General features: G+C 41.3%; 1 protein-coding gene across 5 annotated transcripts in view; it reads right to left on the minus strand.

The window, feature by feature from the left end:
• The window catches only part of KCNT2 (potassium sodium-activated channel subfamily T member 2), a 200,633-nt gene that overhangs the window by 89,097 nt on the left and 93,050 nt on the right, over positions 1–18,486 (minus strand). The window lies entirely within an intron of this gene.

Raw genomic sequence — 18,486 nt, forward strand, 5'->3', positions numbered from 1 at the left:
CTAAGGTGCCACAATGAAGAATTGATGCATCTCATCTCTCTCCTTTCCTGTCTGTCTGTCCCTCTCTCTGTCTCTGTCTCTGTCTCTGCCACACACACAAAAAAAATCTCAGCTGTGGAAATCATTGCTATGTGCAGAATGGCTACAGTATAACTTTTAGTGTCAGACAAATAAGGGAGATGAGGCCAGGGAATAGCAGGGACAAATTGTATATTACTTTATAAACAACACCAAGGCATTTATATTATCATTTATATTGTCCTGAATGCTGAAGACACAAATGAAAAATTTTAAGCAAGAGGATGAAGGATATGATTGAATTGAGTAGTGAAGAGCTCATTAATGGAAGTCTGCTGATACCCAGAATGGTTGCTTCTACCCCATGCACCCATTGTATTTATGCTTGACCTCCAGGCTGACAAATAGCTTGAAGACACTAGACACTTCCCAAGCAAATCATCCAAGTGCAGTTAGAGCCCTGAGCAAAGGAAACAATGGTCATACAAAGGTACTAATTTCAGTCCTGAAGCGCTTTCTATGTTGTGAGGTCTTGCTCTGCAATTTATTTCTGCTTGAATTTGAACTTATCTGAGTCAGCTTTAAAAGTCAAGTGCAAAGCCAATAAAGTATTAGCTTTAAACACTATTGAAAATCTGTTTAATACCAATTCTCGTTTGATTTAGCAAGGGATTTCTTTTTCACTATCAAGAAATTAATAGATGAACACTTTATTTATATGTCTTTGCAGTAGAAAAATGTAAAGTGATACCAAAAAAATATCGGCAATTTAAGCTCATTTATATTCATTTAACATGTTTCCACAGGACTATATTTCTACTTCCTGCCACGCACCAAAACTAATCACAAATATTCAGTCTCTAGTCAACAGTTTCTGGAAAACAAGTAAGGCACAAATGAACCTTTATTCTATATTTTTTTTTCTGAAATGGTCCATATTTAATTAGCCATTAAAAACAAAAGGGAACATTGATCTTAACATCTCACTTCATATTATAAGACATGAGAATTATTTTCATAGCAACAGTGACTCTTGTGTTTACATAATCACTTACTTGAATCCAACATTGTAAAAATGTAATATTAAAATATCATATTTATCATCAGAAAATACTTTGAGATAATGGTAGCATTTTCACTTGATCTCTACTTACAATCAATTGAATAATTTTCCTTTTCTAAAAGATTGCTGAGTGAACTTATATCAATGTCACAGAGGATAATATGCACATATAAATCTATGATATACAAATATAATTATATGTGAGTAAGAATATTCTTAAGAAGTATCTGGTTGGTTCATTTAGCATTCAACAACCTTTCTACTGATGGCAGGATTAATTGCTTATAAACTAATGCTTAACCCTTTGAGTAGTGAGTTATTTTTATGCTTACTGACCCCCAGGAGTGAGTTTTCAAAAAATGAAATTAGTTACAGTTACAGTTTTATTAACTTAAAATCATGTTTGTTTTCATAACCAACTTATGGAAACACGAAGAACATACACTTGCCTTTTTTTAATGTTGTTTTATACAATTTTAAAATAAATCGATCGTACTCTGGATGGTCAGGAGGCACTAAGATGTACATGAACATTCATACTACTCAAAGGGTTAATAGATGAGTATATATGTAGAATGGTCTTCCTCGGGAAATAATCATTCTCTTTTCCCTGGAAATTGCAACTGTTTTCCTGATCAATGATTGTTCAAAGAGCAGTTTCAGGAGGTCAATGACACATTCTAAAGGAATTCACTGGAAAAACAGAATTTGCTTTGACATTTATAAAATGCACACTTTGCTTCTATGGCTTCAAGTTTTTTAAAAAAATTGAAGAGCTTTACCATATCAAATTATTTCTGCACAAAGTAATTAAACTAGGAATTAATATTGCAATTGAGATACTACCATTCAGTCATGTTTTAGATTCTGTATCTTTTGCATGAGAAAATAAAATAAGCAACGAGAGAAGTTTTAGAATCCTACACAGACAGTAAGTGTGCTTGCTGTTCCCTTTGCCTCGTGCTCATCATGAGATTCATTCAGCTCACAATCTTTCTTGAACACACAGTATCCTCACAGCACCTATCTTTATTCTCAGCAATTCCGAATGTCTTAAAATGACATTGTTTTGTGGACACTGCTGTGGAGACTCCAGGCCCATGGATGAAAACTGACCTGTCCGCCCTTTCCTCCACAGAGGCAGACTCTTAGGGAAGAGAGTCAACAACCTGAGCAGGGGTCTCTCCACTCATAACAGGCAACACTCGCATATAACCAGGTTTTTTGTCACTTCTCTCCAACTTTGCAGAAAGTAAATGAGGCAAGCCTTCTTCTCTAAGAACATTATGAAATTAGACATGTATTCATTTAAGAAAAAAAAATCAGTCAGGAAGAAAAGTAGTTCCCTCACAACACTTTATCTATTTAGGCACGATGTTCTAAATCTTTCTGTGAACCTAAGGAAATCAAGTTTGCAGTCAATTAACTCCAGTGAATGTCCTAAGCCATACTGTCTTTCTTAAGTGACAAATTTCTTTACAGTGTCTTCCACTTAGGCTGTGAAAAGAAAAAGACACACTCAACAGCAATCTTTCTACCACCTGTCTTTAACCATCTGAAATGTAAATCTCTAACAACTTTTGATACGTTTTAAATACTGTGGCAAGGTGGAAAACATAGCTAATATAAGAAAGAACAATAGTCCTTAGAATATTCTTTATCTTAATTTCTTTAAATATTGTTGAACTTAATATAGATTCACTATTTTTTCATATCTTTAATCAATTTTTTTGTCCCACAACTTACTGTATAAACTCAGTATCATTCCATAACATATTTTCTATATGTAAAGGAAAGACTCTAATTTCCAATAAAGGCAAAAGATCAAAGGGCACAGAAGGTGAATGTTCTACAGAACACTGCTGGGGGTGGTGGTATAGTACAATGGTTAGGACTCTCGCCTGAGTTGTTAAGAAAGGTTTAATTAAAGATTTAACATATGAGCTGAGACCTAAGAATGCCAAAAGCTACGTGAAGGTGATACAAGGCCAACAGTACGTTAAGTTAGAAAAGAAAACACTCAAGACAGAAATCATCATCATATCATCAAGGAACAGAAAGAAAACAGCGATGTGGCAGTCCAGTGGTCAAAGAGAAAGTACGATGTAAGCTGAAGTCAGCGAGGGAAGCATGGGCCAGAGCAGGGACAACTTCCTAAGGATTTTTTTCTGTCTGTCTGATAGATGTGCATTGAGAAATGGAGGTCTGTCAGCTTGTGAGGATACTCTCACTGCTCTATGGAAATATATTGCTAATGTGGGCCAGACCCTCCAGGTAAGAGGCATGGCTCTGACAAATAGGGACAGTGCAGAGAGAGGCGGGTGGACCCTGGAGGACCAGGACCCGGGCCCTGGAGCAAAAAGGTCTTGCTGATACACGGGATGTTTCCAGGAGAAAAGAAGAGTTAGAAGATTCCAAGTATTTTCATTTTTTTAAGACTCTGTGTGAAAGTGTGATTATTGACTGATAAGATAGAAGGAAAGGAATGCCCAGAAAGAGAGAAGAATAAAAAATGTTGTTTCAAGTGCTGATGGTATCAGCTTCTCTATGGTTTCGGAAGCCACAGACATCTGTGAGCTCACCTAAGCACAGAGGGTAGTGGGTTTTGGAGAGCAAGCAAGGCCATGAGAACCTTCTTCCCAGCTCTTACTAGATGTCTGCAAAGAAAGTTATGTTGGGGAGATGAGGTGGAATTGTCAATTCTCTGTTGCTTCTCTCCATGTTCTAACTAATCCCTGAGGATAAAGTTGAACCTTACCAATCACCATCATTTCCCCACAACACTTCCTCTCACTGATTTCTAGCATTTATTAAGACCTCCTCTTGCCAAGAAAAGACCATGAACAGACAAAGCAGAACTCATTCCTGGTGTCCCAGGTACTTAAGAAATGGCTTATCTAGTTTCCTGGAACCTTATCTGTCTCCTCTCCTAACTAGAGATAAGACTGCATGCCTCATAGCGTCATGGGCAGTTATAAGGGCTTATGCATACACAATAAAGCCAACAGATGGGAAACCAATCCTGGGATCGAGGCGAGGGGAATGTTAATTCTGTGGAGGACCCAGTGTCCTATCTGACTATGAGAGCTAAGTAAGTTTCATGTCTCCCTCCCTCTCGGCTGCCTCAATGATGCATAGTATCAGATGGACACTTGTTCCCTACTGCGCCGTGTTGTTCCTCCTGTCTGTAATAAGGACCCATTTTCATGCCTATTTCTAAAACTCTCTCATACCTTGTGTTGAGGTTTATATACTTTTCTTCCTTCTTTTGACAAATGAATAAATTAACGCTCAGAGAAGGGAATACTTACATTCACACAAGCAAGAAAATGACACAACCAAGATAGCGTCAGATTCCATGCATTTCTGCTTTTACCAAAAGTCCTGAAAATCCCCATATATATACCCATGCTTTGGTGAGAAATAAAATTTCTAAATAATAAAAAAATATATATATATATATATTTTTTTTTGCTAAAGTAGGAATTTGCCCCCTAAATGATGGCAATAAAAATACTACTTTATTAAGTGCATAGCGTTTTATAATTTACCAAATGCTTTTACATAAATTACCTTGATCTTTGTGATTATTCAGCAACTGGCTTCTGGTGGAATTGATCATTATAAAATAGAAAAGATTTAGAGAAAAGCCAACACACAAAGCAAAAAGGCCTGGGGAGGAAAATGGAAGCGTCTGGGGAAAATGTGGCTTACTGGATGGGAGACCGCGTGCTTCGATCGTGAATATATAAGATAATTATAAAGCAGAGGACTGAGTGTGGCCTTTCACCCTCGCAGCTGGCACACAACAGGGGATAAGCACATATGAAATTCAAAGGAGCTATTCAGACACCCTAAAATCAATTTGCTAGCACACCACACACCCAAAATTAAGTTAAAGTTATAGATAAAGATAAAACAAAGGTCTATAATAGATATAATTCAATGGACTGACAGAAACTATAAAAACAGTGTTATGTAACCAAATAAGCCTGGATTCCTAGGGAAAAATCAGTAAGATTCTGCATAGCATTTACATTGCAAAATGTTGGTGGAAGTTAAATAATCCCAGGGGTCAGGAGAGAGCATCAGCGTAAGCAATGAACGGAAAGCAATTAGACAATGTTTTTTTGTTTTTTTTTAATTTTTATTTATTCATTTTAGAGAGGAGAGAGAGAGACAGAGAGAGAGGAGAGAGAGACAGGGGGGAGGAGCTGGAAGCATCAACTCCCATATGTGCCTTGACCAGGCAAGCCCAGGGTTTCAAACCGGCGACCTCAGCATTTCCAGGTCGACGCTTTATCCACTGCGCCACCAAGGTCAGGCCAATTAGACAATGTTAAAATGAGTCTCTCAACACTCTGAATCAAACTATCTTAGAGCAAATCAGCTAAAATTATGGGCAAGAAAAAGAGTAAACCATAATAGAATGAAATGATTTTAAAGAATTTACTAAGAGGAGACTGTGGGAACAGTCATGACGCAGAATCTTGAAGATACAGATCCTAAAAGTCAGCTGACATATAAAAGTGCCTGTGCCGGCCCTGGCCGGTTGGCTCAGCGGTAGAGCGTCGGCCTGGCGTGCGGGGGACCCGGGTTTGATTCCCAGCCAGGGCACATAGGAGAAGCGCCCATTTGCTTCTCCACCCCTCCGCCTTCTTCCTCTCTGTCTCTCTCTTCCCCTCCCGTAGCCAAGGCTCCATTGGAGATGGCCCGGGCGCTGGGGATGGCTCCTTGGCCTCTGCCCCAGGCGCTAGAGTGGCTCTGGTCGTGGCAGAGTGACGCCCCGGAGGGGCAGAGCATCGCCCCCTGGTGGGCAGAGCATCGCCCCTGGTGGGCGTGCCGGGTGGATCCTGGTCGGGCGCATGCGGGAGTCTGTCTCTCCCTGTTTCCAGCTTCAGGAAAAAAAAAAAAAAAAGTGCCTGTGCCATTTACGGAGTTAAGTAAAAGAGAAGAAATTAATTAATAAGAAGAAAAAGACGGGAAGAAAAAAAATAAGAAAATTTTAAAGAGCAAAAATAAGAGTTTACAGTATTTTTTAAAAATGTGAATTCCACCCCGATTTGCTGGCTTGACGGTAAGAAAACACTTTTATTATAATAAAAATGTTCTAGAAAAGCCCTGACGTGGACTAGGATTTAAAATAGACAACCATCTGGGTAGAATGTCATGGAAGGGGCTAAGTTTGGAGAAGTGGGAAATCACATACATACTCGGGTTCATTTTCGTAGAGTGATTCCTCATTAGAATCTTCTGCCATTACATTTTAATTTTATTTTAAAGTTCTCATTGCCTTGTCCCTAGCTTGTTTGTGGGGTTTTTTGGATATCCATTCAGCTACCACCAGTTTCAGACACACAGGTGAAGGAAGTTTGTTGTTTTTTTGTTTTGTTTTGTTTTTGGTGGGAGAGACAGAATCAGAGAGAAGGACAGACAGACAGAAAGGGAGAGAGATGAGAAACATCAATTCTTCGTTGCGGTTTCTTAATTGTTCATTGATTTCTCATATGTGCCTTGACGGAGCGGGGGGGGGGGGGTGCTATAGCAGACTGAGTAATCCCTTGCTGGAGCCAGTGACCTTGGGCTCAAGCTGGTGAGCCTTGCTCAAACCAGATGAGCCTACTCTCAAGCTAGCGACCTCGGGGTTTCGAACCTGGGTTGTCTACATCCCAGTCCGACACTCTATCCACTGCACCACCACCTAGTCAGGCAAGGAAGTTCTTATTTCCGTATACATCATATTATTTATCGTACACAATGCATCTTACCAGCCTGTTGAGGTTTTGGTTTTGACCCAGTGATTAATCAGAAATTCCACTTTGTTCATTCCCGAACTGCTCTCTTCTTATCCCTTGCCTTAATATTATCCGTATGCTGATGTGACATAATTTATCTGCCTGGTCCCAACCTCTCTCCAGAACTCAGGTCTCCTGTAGACAGATGGCTGTTCAACAGCGCTCCCTCAGGTTTCTAAAAGGCATCTCAATGACTGTGGACTCTATTTCTTTTCCTTTTTGTGTTTCTTCCTAAATTTCCTTCTCCTCATGGAGGCACCATCATCCAGTCAGTTTCCCAAAATGCAAATTTCAAGTCATTCTTCCATTTTTTTTTATCTCACACATTATATCTAATTTATCAACAAAATGATGTCACTTTTCTTTCTTTTTTTTTTTTTTTTTGTATTTTTCTGAAGTTGGAAACAGGGAGGCAGTCAGACAGACTCCTGCATGCGCCCGACTGGAATCCACCTGGTATGCCCACCAGGGGGCGATGCTCTGCCCATCTGGGGCATTGCTCTGTTGCAACCAGGGCCATTCTAGCGACTGAGGCAGAGGCCATGGAGCCATCCTCAGCACCCGGGCCAACTTTGCTCCAATGGAGCCTCGGCTGCGGAAGGAGAAGAGAGAGACAGAGAGGAAGGAGAGGGGGATGGGTGGAGAAGCAGATAGGCACTTCTCCTGTGTGCCCTGGCCGGGAATCGAACCCGGGACTCCTGAACACCAGGCTGACACTCTACCACTGAGCAAACTGGCCAGGGCCATGATGTCACTTTTCTTAAAAAAAAATTTATGGCAGTAAGAACACAAGATCTATGCTATTAACAAATTTATCACATCTAGTAGATGATATGAAGGTACAGTCATGGAATTAGTTAATAGAAAAGGATTGGATTCCAATTTATTATTTACTGTTTTACTCTCATCTCAAAGAACAAGCACACCTTACAGTTTACTGAAGAGAGCCATTCTGTGGTCACGCCTGTGTGACAGCATCCATCATGAAGGTGGAAAGTGAAATTCATAATCAGAGGCAAAAAGTGAAATAACTGTGCTAAGATTCATCCTGAGAGAAATGCATATGTTGAAATAAGACGTTGAAGCGCAGACTGAACCAGAAAGGAGGATCTTTTTTATTGATTGGAAAGCTCTCTATTCTTAGCAAAGATTTCCCAGCCATCTTTCCTAACAAATAGGCTGGAGGGCGTGGCCAGGCAGTGGCGCAGTGGATAGAGCGGTGGACTGCGATGCGAAGGACCCAGGTTCGGAACCCCGAGGTCACCGGCTTGAGCACAGGCTCATCTGGTTTGAGAAAAGCTCACCAGCTTGAGCCCAATCAAGGTTGCTGGCTCGAGCAAGGGGTCACTCAGTCTGCTGTAGCCCCCCAGTCAAGGCACATGAGAAAGAGTCAATAAACACCTAAGGTACCACAACAAAGAATTGATGCTTTTCATCTCTCTCCCTTCCTGTCCCCTTCTGTCCCTCTCTCCGTCTCTGTCACACACACACACACACACATACACACACACACACAGAAATAGGCAGAAAGTAATGCAACTTTGTGGCCAGCCTGCCCTGACCTTGAGGAGATTTCCCTCACTCACTGCTGAGAAGAAAGGACAGGTTCTGGGCACCAAAGTGAGCCTTGGCCTCAAAGAGTCCCATTTCAGCAGTGATGGACCTGGGCCCTTGGTGATGAGAGCTAGAACTAGGAGACGGACCATGGACACTTACATGGCACATGGGCCTGTTCAAGACAAAGCTCCCATGGTAACAGGTGCAGTGTGAGACTTACACCTTATCTCAGCCCTAACCTGCAACTGGGTTGAGCTGACCCTATGATAATGCCATATGTCCCTACCTATATTTATATATTTATATATAGATATATTTAATATATGGCTGCTTTATAAAAAAGTCAAATTAAAAACCAGAATAGTAATAGAGGAACTGAAAAATACTAAATAAGCACATATTTCAAATATTCAAAGAACGTGAATGAATTAAATAGTGTTTTTAAAGCTTTGACATTAGCTTAACATCTCTTGAAAGAAAAATACAGGGTTTTTTTTTAAAGCTTTCATGAAGAATGTTGCATTTAAGTGTCTGCTGTGAGGTTTGCTTCTTTACAAAACATTCTTAAGTGTTATCTTTGACACAAACCCATACAAAATAATTTCAGTATTATGTAATTCTAAAACAAATCAGAACAATATTTGACTAAGATTTATAATACAGACTCCTGTGACCCTCTTTAAAATGACTGAAAAGTCATAATTGATTTGCTTACTTAAAGAGAGCCTATATAAAATAACAAAGACACCTTAATTACTAATCATTTCCTCTGTGCTTTGAAAAATCTGCCTCTTTTAAAAATATATTTAGTTATACAAGCTTGGCAAGGTTTCTAAGGAAAACATTAATTTGAATGAAAGGAAATATTTAAAGACTGTAAAAACTTTTTCACCACCTGGTAAATGTCAATTTGTACAACAAAATATTTTCAGAGAAAAATAGTCACATGGCAAAAGTCAATAAGCTTAAATATCAATTCACTGCCTATGAACCCTGTTGCTGCACACAGTACCTGGAAAGTTTAATTAGCAATGGCATTCTGGGTTGAAAGTACCTAACATTTTGATTTCATGCTGTGATTCAGACACAAACGTTCTAGTCAGCCCACATCTTGTACTTTGGTGTTTAATGAATACCAATAAAATTGTTCCAAATAATTATTTTCACTTCCTGTAAAATATCTGCATAAAGCCTAATATTCCCATGTAACTGAAGATCATTTCAGATATTGGGATTTTACATTTTCTAAGAAGAAATTGTATTTTTGAAGTGATGATGAACCTGGTGTTTCTGGTGTTGAAAGTGGGTGCGCACTGTCCCGAGCCTTGTCTTTGTGTCTGTGCAAAAACACTGCTAGTGAGTCGTGCCATACACTCTTCATCTGAGGTCAGCATACACTGCACTTTTGTCATTCAGGAGAAGGGGCCACACCTCAGCCTATGTCAGGATGCACATACATACATTTCCTTTATTTCAAAATAATGGATGATAAGCAGACTTTTCATAGAGAATCAAGGTTTAGATCAGATGGCCAAAGCAAAGTAAACTTTTAGAAACTAAAAATTCAAAGAAAGAAATAGAAAGAAAAACAAAAACCAAAAAGCCTTAAAAGTTGTCATCTTAATACCTTTTCTCAAACTCTAACTCTACTTGAGACAGTAATTGTGTTTGATTATTACTTTTGTGTACCTAGGTTAACAACTTTCGGGACATAATATAAATGACTTTGCAATGTTGAAGCCAGTGGGCAAGTGAACCAACATGCCTTGGTCCAGGCCTGAGTTCTGCTTCTGATTTTGCATAATCTTTCGTGCCTCAGTTTCCCATCTGTAAAATGAGGATGATAATACCTACCATAGAGTGTTGTGCAAAATTAAGCAATTTAACACACCAAAAAGCAATAGAAAATTGCCTGGCAGAGAAGGTAAACCTTAAAATACATGTTAGCTATCATTTCTATTATTAGGACACTTCAGCCTGTCTTTGGAAACTGAGCGTTCATGACTGATGGTACAATAAAACTGATCGATCTCTTACCTCAACTCTTTTACCAAGTCTTCTTTTTTACTTTTATTTTGAATTTATTTATTGATTTTAGAGAGAAGAGAGGGAGAGGAGAGAGAGAGAAAGGCAGGGGGGAGGAGCAGGAAGCATCAACTCCTAGTTGCTTCCTGTAGGTGCCTTGACCTGGCCAGCCCTGAGCTTCAAACCAGTGACCTCAGTGTTCCAGGTAAATGCTTTATCCACTGCACCACTACAGGCCAGGCTCTATTTTTCTTTAGTTTTATTTTGTAATCAGCTAGATTTTGCTCTAGAGTAATTTTTCAATAAGACCTCATATGTGTCATACTCTCTAAGCCAGGAGTCCCCAAACTATGGCCCATGGCCGCAGAGGCCCCCAGAGGCCATTTATCCAGCCCCCGCTGCACTTCCAGAAGGGGCACCTCTTTCATTGGTGGTCAGTGAGAGGAGCACAGGATGCGGATGCTGTATGTGGCGTACTGTAAATGGCGGATGCTGTATCCTAGAGTACTGTATGTGGCGGTGCCGCAAAGCACGGTGTTGCTCATGTACAGTACTACTTCCGTTTTGTTTTGTTACTTTAAAATAAGATATGTGCAGTGTGCATAGGAGTTTGTTCATAGTTTTTTTATAGTCCAGCCCTCCAACGGTCTGAGAGACAGTGAACTGGCCCCCTGTGTAAAAAGTTTGGGGACCCCTGCTCTAAGCATTCCTTTCTAAGATGAGAAGTTGGTTGCTTTTACACGTGTATGACCATCCTGACCGGTCTAAATGGCTGTCACAGAGCTCTTCCCTCAGAACTGTCCCTCAGAACTTCCCTTAAACCGTTCAAAGTCACTGGTTCATGGTTGGTGTGGTATGACTTGGGCTTTCTCTCATTCCTTTACCCTCACTTCCAACTGGGAACCTCCCCTTTGCAAGGTGTCTACACCACAGAATATAACAATGGTGTCCTCGCCTCTGTCTGGCTAAGCCTTTAGCTAGATTTCCAATAAAATGCGTTGTAAAAATGGCTTCCCAAGCCTATTTGCCTCAGTGGAATCAGTAAATTAAAGAATCTATGCCTTGAACAGTCAAGTAAGTGTTTATCAAAGATCCACACACAGCCTGACCAGGTGGAGGAACAGTGGATAGAGCATCAAACTGGGACGTGGAGGACCCAGGTTCAAGACCCTAAGGTCGCCGACTTGAGCGTGGGCTCATCTAGTTTGAGCAAGGCTCACCAGCTTGAGCCCAAGGTTGCTGGCTTGAGCAAGGGGTCAGTCTGCTGTAGCCCCCCCAGAGAAGGCACATATGAGAAAGCAATCAATAAACAATTAAGGAGCCACAACAAAGAATTGATGCTTCTCCTCTCTCTCCCTTCTTGTCTGTCTGTCCCTATCTATCCCTCTCTCTGTCTCTGTCAAGAAAAAAAAAAGATACATACACAAAAAATTAAATCCCAAATACTTTTGAATCAAGCATGTTAATAATGTTAAAGTCCCATTTTTACAAAAAAATAAATAAACTTACTTTCTCTACAACTGAGGAAGTGAATTAAATGTTTCATATTTGACTAAAACCTGAAATATCTATTAACCTACTAGATCTCTTTCCATTTTAACTTCCTGAAATAATATAAAAATATGCTGCCTGACCAGGCAGTGGCGCAGTGGATAGAGCATCAGCTTGGGACGCAGAGAACCCAGCTTCAAAGCCCTGAGGTCACTAGCTTGAGCCCAAAAGTTGTTGGTTTGAGCAAGGGGTCACTGACTCGGCTGGTCACCGCCCCCAACCCATCAAGGCACATATGACAACACAATCAATGAACAACTTAGGTGTTGTAACTATGAGTTGATGTTTCTCATCTCTCTCCCTTCCTGGCTGTCTGTCTCTCACTCAAAAAATAAATAAATAAATAAATAAATAAATAATATGTAAACATACATATTCAAATAAAAAAGTAAAGTTTGAAGCAAAACAGGTTTAAAATAAGACTAGCAATTTAAACGGGAACACTAAATGCATTATTAAATAGAGAACTTATTATTGGTCAGAATATGTTAATAATTAAGCGAAAGTCATGCACTTAATTCCCAGATGTACCAGTTTACTTGCTTTGTTACACAGACACAGGCTGAATTTCAAGTCCCAGCTGCCTTGGATGTGTGTGTTGTTGACCGGGAGGGGTGCACAGCAGAGGCGGAGGAAGAAGCCTCCAATTCCATTACAATACCAGGGAGAGCTATTCTGAGCTCACTCTCTGTGGGGGTGGGGGTGGGGTGGGCGGTAGGGGCTTCATTGGATTTTCAGTTTGGCACTGGGCATGTGTCTCAGGCAGACAGATGCTTAATGATGGTTCTTTGTTATGTTAATAACGAGGAAGAAAGGAAACATTTTAAAACTCTATGGCCACTTTCCAAAGCAGGTAGTTTTAAGATGGTGAGATTTGTGAACACACTGCCAATGCATCAAATATCAGTTTCTCTATCTTTTGGGGCTTAAATTATAATGCACATTTTAAATGTTCTGATTTTGAAAAGCATTGGTAGTCTTGCTCTATGATATAACAGTAATTAATTATGGCTAACATCACCACAAAGTAAAATATATATGTATATGTATTTGTATATATATTTTACATATATGTATGGATATTTACATTGTATGAGAATATATACATATACATATATACAAAATATACATATATACACACATATCTGAGATAGCTTTCATTTACTGTCCAGGTAGGAAATAATAGTAATTTCTGATATAATATATGGCTCAATATTCAGAAAGTAGGGGAAAAGATAGTTCTTTTCATAGGGGAACTACCTCTAAATAATCTAAAAACTAGGTTTTACTTTTATATATATTTAGAGAGAAATCACTCTCCTGCCTGCTGTCTAAAATGATTCTTCCACTTCCTGTGCCCCTGGTTTCCATCTGTCATTACATTCTACGGTTATACAAAGGCACTGCCCTAGTCAGAGTGAGCCTGGAGCCGTGGAAATGTTCCAATGTTGCGTTCATAAAATAAATTATTCTGAGACGAAGAGGGGGAGGGAAGAAGGAAGGAGAGAGAGAGAGAGAGAGATGCTGCTATTAGCGTTAACTGAGTGAGGCTAACTGGAGGAAACAAAATTTAAAAAATATATGCAGCAAATATAGAAATCCTGACTGTATTACAATACATTGGAGGAAGATGTTTTCTCAGACTTGCTATTCAAAAACATTTTTAGACCTACTAATTCAGCTGTATAGTATTATTTAATGAGTTACTATGCTGAGGTATTTTAAAATAAATTAGTTTTTGTGGGTTCATATGATAATTATTTATCTTATAGAAAGAGTACAGTTGAAGTAAAATAATTAAATTTTTAGAGTATTCATACCATATGCCATGCCCTCTGCTTGACATGTTATAAACATTCCTAATTTAATCCTCATTTTAAAAAGAAAATATTAATCTTACAGAGTGATTACTTTTATCCTCATTTAATGATGTGAAAAATAAGGCTAAATAAATTTAGATGCCCAAGGACTCCAAATGAACATAGCCCTGAGTTTCAAACAAATGATGTACATATATATATAAACTTCCATATCTTATCAGTGCCAGTATTTACTGATTGTCTGCAGTATTGAATTTTTCTCTTTTCCATGATAATATAACATGCAGCTAGCTATGCTGTTACTCAACTAGGCTACATTTTTGCAAATCCTTCTTTCAGCTATGTGGGACCAATGAGCCAATTCTGGCCTAAATTATGCACGCAATTTATGGATTGTGCCTTATCTTCTTCTGAAAGGCTAGAATTAAGATGTTATGGTGTATGGCCAGTAGGCATGGCCACCATCACAGCTTCCTGGCCAGTGCAGGTTCACATTGGATTCAGACAGACAGTAATGAAACAACAAAGCCAATAACTGTTAGGCCATTACCTTTAATTCTAGCTTGCACCTGGCAGGCAAGTAAAAACACACTGGGTTCCAAAACCCACTCATTCAGTGCTCACAAAGCTACTAACTTATCCAAGTTTCCTAGAATCAAAGGTTTCTAGCTCACCAGCCTTATTCACCTCTGTTCCCCATCTCCTTCTCCTACACAAACTCTGCACTAACTGGCTTCTCTTTTAACACTCCACCATCTTGGCTGCCTCTTTTCTGCTTCATGTGGCCTTTTTCTGTTCTCCTTTCTCTGCTCTCTCCTCTATTGCTAATCCCAGGAACTGAGAGAGAGCAAGCTCCCAGTCTGCTCTACTTTATAGTATAGAAATTGTAAAGTGGTCAGCAATGGGGAAGGTCACATGAGGTACCCACATCCGGAAACTTTGGGTGGAGCCGCCTACACTCATGCGCGCCAAAAGAAACTTCCCAGGAGTCCTTGGGAAAAGAGCAACTGTCTGCCAGCCAGTGAGATTTCACCACGTCATATTAGCTCGACCACCCTAGAGACCCTTTAGATACCCCCATACAGGTCACCCCATGCGACTTCCCTGGCCTCTGTCCCTGGGACCAGGGAACATCATCGGGCAGGATGTGCTCTGTACTCAATAAAGCTTTTATTATTCCACACTTTGTGGCTACACCCTTTCCTTCTTCCTCAGCAAGGAAAAATACCTTACATTTGGTGCCGAAACCCAGGAGGAGTCAGAAGTTCTCAAGGACCGCTCCTCTCCCCTTCCCCTCCAAGAAAGAACCAGGATCTCCAACCTTCCACCTACTTCGGCACACAGTGTGGTAAGTGCCCTGCCTCCAGCCTCCCCTCAGTTCTTTCTGCCGAGACTCCCTGTCCGAAACTGCAGCTGCATCAGGGAGCTCTTTTCTGTTCTATTCTGAGTGCATGTGTGCCCATGGAGACATCACGGGCACATCCACTTTACTTATCTGTCTGGTGGCCAGAGCTTGAGTTGAGGGACACCAATGCTCAACTCTGATCACTCCGAGAACTGAGGATGGCCATGAGGGCACAGGAATCGAAACCTAATCCAAAAACACTCCTGGAGTTGCCTTATCCAAAATCTCTCCCTCCCTAAAGAAGAAGAAACTGTTCTTCTTCTCCACTGTGACCAGGCCACAGAACCCACTGGATAATCGAACCAAGTAGCTTCCTGAAGGGACTTTTGGTTTTAACAACCTCACCAATTTAACTATTGCCAAAAGAACTGGGAAATGGTTAGAGATCCCTTACATTCAGGGCTTCTAGTTATTTGCGCTCCCGTCCTAATCTCTGTGCCACCTGTTCTACCATGTAGGCCCCTTTTTGGCCAGAGAAACCTCACCTAAACCCTCACTCCTAATCCTTCCTTCTCCACTGAACCCCAACTCTCTTCACTCCTGCCTGACCCCCAGGGGCACCCATCTCTTGGGACCCCTCTCTGGTCCCTCTGCGGACCTCTTCGCTCGGGTCTCTTCCCTCCAAGAGCCCCTCTAACTCCCTTCACAGAATCCTGTTTCTCATTCACCTGCAAATATCAGTCTCTCTTTCTCCTCCCTGCTGGCTAGGGGCTCTTCCCTTCTCCACTGTGTTCTTAAGCCCCTCCTCTGTCAGGCCATTCAGAGTCTGCCATTGGCCCTTACACTGGTTTGCAGGGCTCCTTGACCGCATGGCCCAACCCTAATCTTCTTACAGGAAGGCCATTGGTCCTGTCCTGACTCTGGCTCCAGTGTTTTTGGTCCGATCTGGGTGCCAGGATCTCCAGGAGCCCACCTTCTCTTATTCGCATCCCCCAAACCCCTACCCAAAACCTGTGAACATGGCATTTAAAGTTTTAAATGGTTGCGGCTAGTAGAAAAAGGCTAAGGCTGTTTGCCAGGCCCGCATGCAGCAGAAGGTAATATTCCAAACTTAGGCTGTTGTGGCAACCCTGAGGCCAGCAGAGCAATAGGGGCAAGACACTGGAAGTGCCTGACCCAAATCCAGGCTGCAAAAAGGAACCCCATCACTGGTTTCAACAGGGACCCTGCCTGTGGCTGCCCACTGAGCCCTGCCCTGACTGCAAGCAGCCTGGTCACTGGTGGAGCGATCGACCCTTTGGGTAGCAGGCTTATCCTCAGTGTCTCTTCGTGGAGGAGAAGCCACTCAGATGGGAGGCCAAGCCAGCCAGATGGGCCCACCACTCGAACTCCTAGACATCATGGATGACTGACACGGCCTGGACTCAGAGACCCTCATCATCCTCACCAAACCCCAGGTTAATGCTGCAGGAACGAGTAAGTTCATCCCATTTCTTGTGGACACAGGAGCTGCCTTCTCTGTTTTGCCATCACACTCTGGACCTCTAGTTCCTTCACAGGTCTCGGTTATGGCAGTAGATGGGACCCCTTCATTTCCTCTTTGCACACCACTCCTGACATGCAGTTTTTCACCCACATATGCCACTCCTGGCATACAGTTTTGCCTCAAGTTTGCTCACCAAAAGGCTGGACCCTGCAGATTCCCCTATTACTCCTCTTTTTTAAATCCTTACAGGACCGCATCCACGAAGTTTCTCAACTCATGACCAAACAGATGTTCCTCCTGACACCCCTCAAAGCCACCACCTGCTGATCTCTGCCTCTTCACAGTGCCCCTAATCAGCAGAAAGTAGCCAAACAAATAAGTGGTGCCCCTAATTAACACAAAAGATAAAAATGTAAGGTGGACAGCAATGGGGAAGGTCACGTGAGGAACTCACACCCGGAAACTTTGGCTGGAGCCACCCACACTCATGCACGCCAAAAGAAACTTACCAGGAGTCCTTGGGAAAAGAGCAACTGTCTGCCAGCCAGTGAGATTTCACCACGTCATATTAGCTAGACCACCCTAGAGACCCTTTAAATATCCCCCATGCGGGTCACCCCATGTGATTTCCTTGGCCTCTGTCCCCAGGCCCAGGGAACATCGTTCATCGTTGGGCAGGATACGCTCTGTACTCAATAAAGCTTTTATTATTCCACACTTTGTAGCTATGCCCCTTCCTTCTTCCTCAGCAGGGAAAAATACCTTACAGAAATCAAAACCTTTAATCCAATATACAAACAAGGAAGTCTCTGATACAAAGTCACTTATCTGAGGCATAATGGGATTCCTCATGAGAGTGCACCACCCTACATCATGCAAGGGTGTGGGGAAAAGCTTAGTCTTAAAACTAAGCCTTAGGCTATAACCACCCTGTCTGCTTACAGCCTATCCCCCACACCCAATGCAAACTATAAGTGAGCAAATATATATCATATTTAAAAACTTATTTGACCAACATATGGCAAGACAAAGCAGCCATTTTGAACCATGAGATGGAAACCATGTTTTGAAAAAGGCATAAACAAGATACAAGGAAACGTGGTCATCAACAGGATAGAGCTGATTAACAGCTTTGGACAGACTAGACATTTCTGGTTGTTTAAGTTGCTGTATGTTGTGCAAATAAGTTTGTAAAATCTGTATTTTCTGGTTTTGCTCACTTTTACTGTTAAAAATGGCCTCTGAGCACATGATTGCATTGCCCAGTTGATTCTGTTAATTACCTTAATGCTTAAGAAGGGGCTTGGTTATGCTAATGTGTACTGGAGGATAAGTTGAAAAATGTTTTAAGAAGAAGGAAGAAGGGAGGAGCAAGGAGGCCATTTTGGCAGAGGCCACGTGGTTGTGAGGCAGGCAGCCAAGATGGCAGGGTGCTGAAGGAGAAGCCAGTTTGGGCAGAGAGGAGATGGGGAACAGAGGTGAATAAGGCTGCTGGAGCCTTTGATTCTAGGAAAACCGGGAGAAAATCAGTGGCTTTGGGAGCCCTGAATGGAAAGGGAAGTGTTTTCCCACTGTGTGTATTTACTCACCCACCGATGCAAGGCTAGAATAAAAGATGGCTCACCAGTTTTTGCTCCGCTGTTTCCCTACCGTCTATCCGAATCTAATGGGAACCTGCATGTTCCAGGCGGCTGCGACTACCACAGCTACTGGCCATACACTGTATCTTTGTGTATATTTGTATTTTAAAGTATGTGTGCTGTAACTAATATCACATTGCTTATATTTTTCTTGTTGATAACTACACATTTGATGGTGAATTCACG

Source organism: Saccopteryx bilineata, chromosome 1, assembly GCF_036850765.1.
Source record: "Saccopteryx bilineata isolate mSacBil1 chromosome 1, mSacBil1_pri_phased_curated, whole genome shotgun sequence".
Lineage (NCBI taxonomy): Eukaryota > Metazoa > Chordata > Mammalia > Chiroptera > Emballonuridae > Saccopteryx > Saccopteryx bilineata.